Raw genomic sequence first — 7500 nt, 5'->3', positions numbered from 1 at the left:
AGCTAAAGGATAACGTTAGCAAAAGTACCTTTTTCGTGTTCCTAAATGTAATTCCTTTTCGTAAACTATGCTCAGATGAGAGGGAGGGTAGGAGGGGTGTGGAGTGTATGTAGGGATGAAATGGGTGGGAGTGTTTTTATGCCTTTCCCTTTTTGGCTACCTCCCTTGTAAGGGGGAAAAAGCCTTGGTATATGTATGTATGTATTTACAATCAACAGAAAAATCTAAATCGAACTAGGCAAATCTATATATGGTTTAATAAATATAATTTATATTCTCTATACAATAAATCTTTAATAATAAAACTGATGTTCTATGAAAAAAAATCTTACAAATATAATCTTCATACGACTGAAATAGAGTACGGCTTTATTTTAGTAAAACGCACGGCGTGTCTGGCAGCATTTTGCAAAACAGGGACTCCCATGCGACGGGGGTGTCTCCATAACTACGGAGCAAATCTAATGTGCAGCTTGCAAAATATTTTTCGTTTTGCGAGTAATATTTTCATTCCCCAAAGAAAATGTTTTCCATTTGTGCTGTGATGTATCGCCATGCGAGGCAAAGAGGCACTTTACATGGTGAATTATCTTTATAGAGTGCGACGAACACACACACGCACACACACACAGTTCGTCTCACTTTTAAATAATATATTTCAATGACTATGAAACAAACTCGCAACATCACAAATTCTAAAATTAAAAAAATGTACTCAGTCCATATATTTTCTTTAGCAAATGCTGCGCTAAATACACGGGCTCAAACATTTGTAAGATTGTTTTTATCATCCCATAAATAAGGCTACAAAAGACAAAGATGACAATAATACATACATACATATACCAAAGGATTTTTCCTCCCTTACACGGGGGGGGGGGAAGTAGCCAAAAAGAAAAAGGCATAGAAACCACTCCCACCCACTCCATCCCCTACATACTCTACTCCCCTCCACCCTTCTCATAAAATAGAAATAAAACAGGATAAAAAATAATAACAGTAAAAAGACAAGATACATTATGTGTTTCATCACATGAACAGGTGGCGTTCTCCACCTATTCACCTCACATACACCATTTTTATGTCCTGCTGTTCTTGAACTTCCTTAAGAAGACCAACTAACTAAACTCCGATTTCTAAGTATTCACTAACTGCCACTAGTTTTCGTTTAGTGGGCCCCGCTAGTGACTCCATGGATCCTAGACTGAAAAATCACGGATCTAAATTATAACTATATTTCTAAGTTATAACTAGACTTGAACCTCTTCGTGTTAATATGGATCTCTTTAGAGACTTTGTTCTGGCGTTGGCGACGGATTTTATCTAAACGAGACCACGATTGAGAGAAGAAACTTATTCTTAGATTAGGTCGATACACTAAGCCAGTGGACAAGGTTTTAAGGGGATCGTAGCCTGCTTTTAAAAGTTATACATTTCTATATAATGTAAGGAATCGGATTATAAAAAAAATCTATCAAATGTAAGACAATTATTATTGTCAAGTTTGTAAACTCATCAACATACTATTATTATAATTATTATTATTATTATTACTATTATTATTGCTATTGTTATTTGTGTATACATTGTGACGAATGTGGATAGGAGGTAAAGGGAACACGGGCTGAGGGAAATACTTTTATTCCTGACTAGTTTCGCCTGAGTGGCTTCCTCTGAAGAAGCCACTCAGGCGAAACTAGTCAGGAATAAAAGTATTTCCCTCAGCCCGTGTTCTCTTTACCTCCTATCCAACTATTATTATTATTATTATTATTATTATTATTATCTTTATTATTATCTTTATTATTATTATTATTATTATTATTATTATACCATTTTTGATGGATTGGGATTTGGGAAGAAAATGAACATCCAGACTAAATTTGATAATTCGTGAAGGTGGGGACAATACCTAGAGCTGTTTCTAGAATACTTTCCGAACCTAAGTACCACGACCCCAAAAACCCCACCCTGGTCTTCCTATACAAAACATAAACACCAATGATCAGCAATTAAATACAATGTTGGAAAAGATGGGAAAAGATCATCTTCCACTTGAGAGAGAGAGAGAGAGAGAGAGAGAGAGAGAGAGAGATAGAGAGTGTACTAGTGCGTGACTAGAACTCTCTCCGGTATTAAATCATACTCGGTTAAGAAACTAAATTATACTCGTTGAGGCCAACTTAGACACGTTCGTGCCAAACTAGCATTGTGCTAGTTTACATTCCTCAAGGATACTAGGTGGTCATTAATAAAACACACACACACTTGCAGATCAAGCTCATATATGACCAATCTATGGGTAATGCTGTGTGTGTGTGAGAGAGATTCACCGAGGTCTTGAATCACGTATTGGATTCGTGATCGACAGCTATTTCCCTCCCGGAAGAGAGATCATAGCTCATACATGACCGATCTATGGGTAATGCTGTGTGTGTGTGTGTGATTCACCATGGTCTTGGATCACGTGTTGGACTCCTGATCGACAGCTATTACCCTCCCGGAAGAGAGCTCAGAGCTCATATAAGACCGATCTAAGGGTAATACTTTGTGTGTGTGTATGGTGTGTGTGTGTGTGTGTATGGTGTGTGTGTGTGTGTGTGTGTGTGTGTGTGTGTGTGTGTGTGCGTATGTGTGTGTGTATGAGTGTATGCGTTATCTACACACTTAAACCCAACCAAATTTGCAGTTCAAAACCCCAAATTGAAAACAGTTTGACTAACTTCACCAAAACTAACATGATACGCAATCAGGTCGCTAAACCTAGAAATCCTCGACAATCTAGGAACAACCTTCCATGGAAGAAGAAGAAAAAAAAAAAAAAAATTGAGATTTCAACAAAACATTTTTAACTCATTTCGCCATTAGCATCGTTAGTGCTGCCATACTAAAAACTACCATCTCATATTACGCTAGTTAGAAAGGTTACGTGGTATACATTACCTGATGTCAAAATAATTACTAAAATTATGCTAACATTATAATAATATCCAGTATCGTGCCAGAAGACAAACCATCTGATTACAGGTTTAATCCTTTACTGGGAAATTTCCTAATAAATAAATAAATAAAAAATACAAATAATAACTAAATTAAATAAATTAATAATAATAGTAATAAAATCACTTGACGGCACCCTAATAACCACGGGCCCCCCTCCCTTCCCCCCCTCAGGGCCCCCTGAAGAAGTTGGGAGGGGGGGGGGGCTTGGCCTCGTTAATCACAAGGGGATTAACCTGATCCCATAACAAAATTGAGCGGAAGAGATTAAACCAACCTACGAAAAATAAGCGGAGAAATGTCTAAGCTCCACCTAGCCTCCGAAACAAAAATATGAGAAAAGTCCCATGTAATGTCATCAACGAAATTAATTAATTATTTACCGCAACCAAATAAATACCATTTCCATATCAAAAGGTTCTATCTGGAGATTAACTTAACCTAAAAATAAATAAATAAAATAAAAATAAATACAATAAAAATAAACTCAGCCTCGCCTATGAAAAAATCTCATATGTCATCAATGATACGACAAGATTACTTGCCATCGCCAAATACAATATCTTGGACTTCCACCAGGTGTCGTCGGGTGATTTTATTAATAAAAAAAAGGGGGGGGCACATTTTGATCTACAAGGGTTCCGACCGACACATAATCCCTTCAGTTCCGTGTCCACATGAAAATATCAGCTGCTTTTAAGGGGTCATCACACTAGGCTATTTTTCCTTCGACATCCAATATCCAACCTCCATCTAACCTCTCTAAGATCATTTCAACATTATGTCTAACATTCGTATCGGTTTACAATCTCTTAATTCATCATTCTAGTTTGCTATACATATGACGGAAAGATAATTTGATATTTGGAGATTTGAAAATTCAAATATTGTAACCGAGGTCGTTTTTACTCGACCGAACTCTCAACTGTCGAGGATGGTGAAGCTCTTGGAATCTGTCCCAGTGTGATAAACCGTTTACGTCGGAGTTACGCTGTCTGTGTTTTAACCAGAGGAGGTCGTTATATCCAGTTCTGGTTGTCGTCATGTGATTTTATTAAGCTAATTGTACTTGCAAACCTAATATAACTGTGACGCCAGTTTTTGACAGAATAAAAATAAATAAATAAATCCTTGAGCTTAACTATGTTGAAGGAATACACATCTCCATTGAGCAAAGTCCTCTTAGAAATAAAATAAATAATTAGACGATAAATAAATATATGTAAATCAATAGATACATGCGTAAGTAAAAATAAATAAATAAATATAATAAATTAAAAGTTACACAAGTCTGAAAAACTAACTCAATCACTTCTCTCCGAATATTCTGTTTTACGTAATTATTCTAGCTGCCGTCAGATGATTTTATTAGGAAGAGGTATACACCCCCCCTCCCACTCCACCCCTTCCCCTTCCTCCGGTCACGAGGTTCTAAACATCCGCTAGGCCACCGAACGTTGAACTAGAACGTAAAGGAACGTAAACTCAACACTTCAGAAACAGTGACTGTCACTACCACCCTTGAGAAATGTGACGTAATTCGAGGATTTGGTTCCGGTGGGCTATACGGTGCGACAAAAGAAGACTAAGAAGAGGAAGGAGAAGAGAAAGAAGAAAAAGAAGACGAAGAAGATGAAGACGAAGAAAAAAGAAGACGAAGAAGATGAAAGAGGAAAAATGAAGAAGCGGAGTAGGAGGTGATGAAGAAGACGAAGAAGAACAAAAAGAAGAAGAAGCCAAAGTAAAAGAAGATGAAGGGGATGATGAACAAGAGGAGAAAGAGGTGCAGGAGGAGGAGGAGGTGGAGCAGGAGGAGGAAGAGGAGGAGGAAGAGGAGGAGAAAGAGGAGGTGCAGGAAGAGGAGGAGTAGAAAGAGAAGGTGCAGGAGGTAGAGGAGGAAGAGGAGGAGAAGGAAGAGGAGGAAGGAGAGGTGTGCCTTTGACCGGAAGAGGTCCCTTCTGGCGCTGTCTGAGAGGAGGAGGAGGAGGAGGAGGTCCAATTATAAGGCTGGATTCCTGCAGGAGATCTTCAGGGTTCCTGGTGAAAGAAGAGAAGGAAGAGGAAGAGATCTCCTCACAGCACCGCTACTGACGAAGGAGGACCTCGAAATTGACACATGTCATCAAGTCATTAAACGAGATGAAAGAATTTTGTTCGTGCAAAAAAAGAAAAAAAAAAAGTGTGACGTCATGTCGACTTCTCCGTGTACGAAAAAGCACACGAGTTTAACGTGATGTGAGGGCGATTATGAATAAAAGTAAAGAAGGAAAACATATAAAGACATAAAATGAAAAACTACACTCACGAGATTTAGTAAAAATAAATAAATAAAAAATCAAATCAAATCAAATCATCCGAGACACAAAATAGGAATTTAGCAAGAACTTCTATCAGAAACTGACACTTTTTCCGCTCATAATGATAAACATAGGAAATTTAAATACATGCAAATCAAAACAACCCTTTTCCACACAGCAACGCTCATTAAACATCATAAATGTGTGCGCGTATATATATATATATATATATATATATATATATATTACTTTATTTTCAATTTCATTTCATTTTCAAGTATCTGTGTGAACAATCACATCTGCAGCCAAACAGCGATGCGGCGCGATATTGTTGATCTATTCGCATTACACTCCTTTTTCTCAACAGTTTCATTTCGTTTTCTATGGCTAAAAGAAATCCTCGATTGTTTTTCCAGTTCCACGTAGAAACACGACAGGGACATCAGGATTTAGTCGGGACCTCCAGAGCATTGGCACTCCACCCCTGCATGCTCACCATAGTCTTTGGATCACGTGTTGGACTCGTGATCGACAGCTATTTCTCTCACGGAAGAGAGCTCAGAGCTCTATTTATGACCGATCTATGGGTAATGCTGTGACCTTACACGCGCGCGCGCGCACACACACACAAAACTCCCCCGCCCATGAGAATTAGAGTACCAACTCGCAGCGCAGCGATACTGAAATTATTTCAGCCCTGGGCGGGATTCGAACCCAGACCGCCGTAGTGGGAGCCGGGAACTCTAACCACTGTGTGTGTGTGTGTGTGTGTGTGTGTGTGTGTGTGTGCGTGTGTATGTACGTGTCACTGCTGTAATATCTGTATCATCGACTTCAGTATCAGTCTGCCCTGAAAGCCAACTTTCACGACAGCATCATAATCAACAACTGTGCAGAGGAAGAGGAGGAGGAGAGGGAAGAGGGGGAAGGGGTTCTTCATTCACCTGAATAAAATCGCCTGGCGGCGGCTAGAAAATAAAATGTAGACAACAGGGGTAGAGCTCTCTTCTTCTTAAACACACACACACACACACACATATATATATATATATATATATATATATATATAATGACATATATACCAATAGACCTATTTTCCACCTTATAATGGGGTTGCCCAGTCAAACCACCGAATCCGTCTCAAAACAAACAAATAAATTATTTCCAGCAACATAAAACATTGATTAGTTTATTTCTTGATTCAAATCTTCTAAGAGCTCAACTTGATAAGTTTTATTAATAAGATGCCAAGCGATTCCATTAACCCGAGGGCTGTCCCAACAAATAACCTGCAGACACACACACACACACACACACACACACACACACACAAACACACGCACATACACCCACACGCACACACACATACACCCACACACACACGCACACACACAATGCCTGCTAATTAATTTGCCGTTACAATAAAAATTAGAATAAGCAAATTAATAAATAAATGAATGAATAAATAAGTAAACATATCAATAAAAAATAATTACATTCTTTGCAATAGAAATTTTATAGTTAAATGGCAGCATATCTATAGTCACCCCTCACAGCATCTGAACATATTTCTGGGTCAACGTTTTCTATAATGGCAATGAGAGAATGGGTTTGTGTATTAATTCTTAGCGTATTACTATAACATTAACAGCTGATGAATATATGAAAAAGGTATACAAATGGAGAATAAAATAAAATAAACTCAATACTATGTTTTGGATTTTAAATAAATAAGAATGGGTGAGTGAGTGAGGGAGGGAGAGAGGGTCAGAGGGAAAAAGGGAGAGAGGGTGAGAGAGGGAGGGAGGTGGGAAGAGGAAAGGAGTTAGAGGGGGAAGAGGGAGTGAGGGAGGGGGAAGAGGGAGGAAGGGAAGGGGGAAGAGGGAGGAAGGGAGGGGGGAAGGGGGGAAAAGGAGGGAGGGGGAAGAGAGAAGAAGGGAGAGGTGGTAAGAGAGGGAAGGGGTGAGGGAGGGAGCGGGAAGAGGGAAGAAGGGGGAGTGGATGAAGCGAGAGGGAGGTGAAGAGGGAGGGAGGGGAAGAGGGATGGAGGGAGGGAGGGATGGCGGAAGAGGGGAGGAGGAAATGGGGGTGAGGGAGGGAGGGATGATAAGAGAGAGGGAGTGGATGAGAAGGTAAAAGTGGATAGGATAGGGGAGGGAAGGGGTGAGGGAGGGTGTAAGGGAGAGAGGAGAGGGATGAGGTA

General features: G+C 39.4%; 1 protein-coding gene across 2 annotated transcripts in view; it reads right to left on the bottom strand.

Moving 5' to 3' along the window:
• The window catches only part of LOC143026607 (MOB kinase activator-like 2), a 279965-nt gene that overhangs the window by 94925 nt on the left and 177540 nt on the right, over window positions 1–7500 (bottom strand). The gene's annotated exons all lie outside the window — the stretch shown is intronic.

This window comes from Oratosquilla oratoria, chromosome 1 (genome assembly GCF_046742065.1).
Source record: "Oratosquilla oratoria isolate Oo_2021 chromosome 1, ASM4674206v1, whole genome shotgun sequence".
NCBI classification, from domain to species: Eukaryota; Metazoa; Arthropoda; class Malacostraca; order Stomatopoda; family Squillidae; genus Oratosquilla; species Oratosquilla oratoria.
This window is presented reverse-complemented; position numbering and strand designations above follow the sequence as displayed.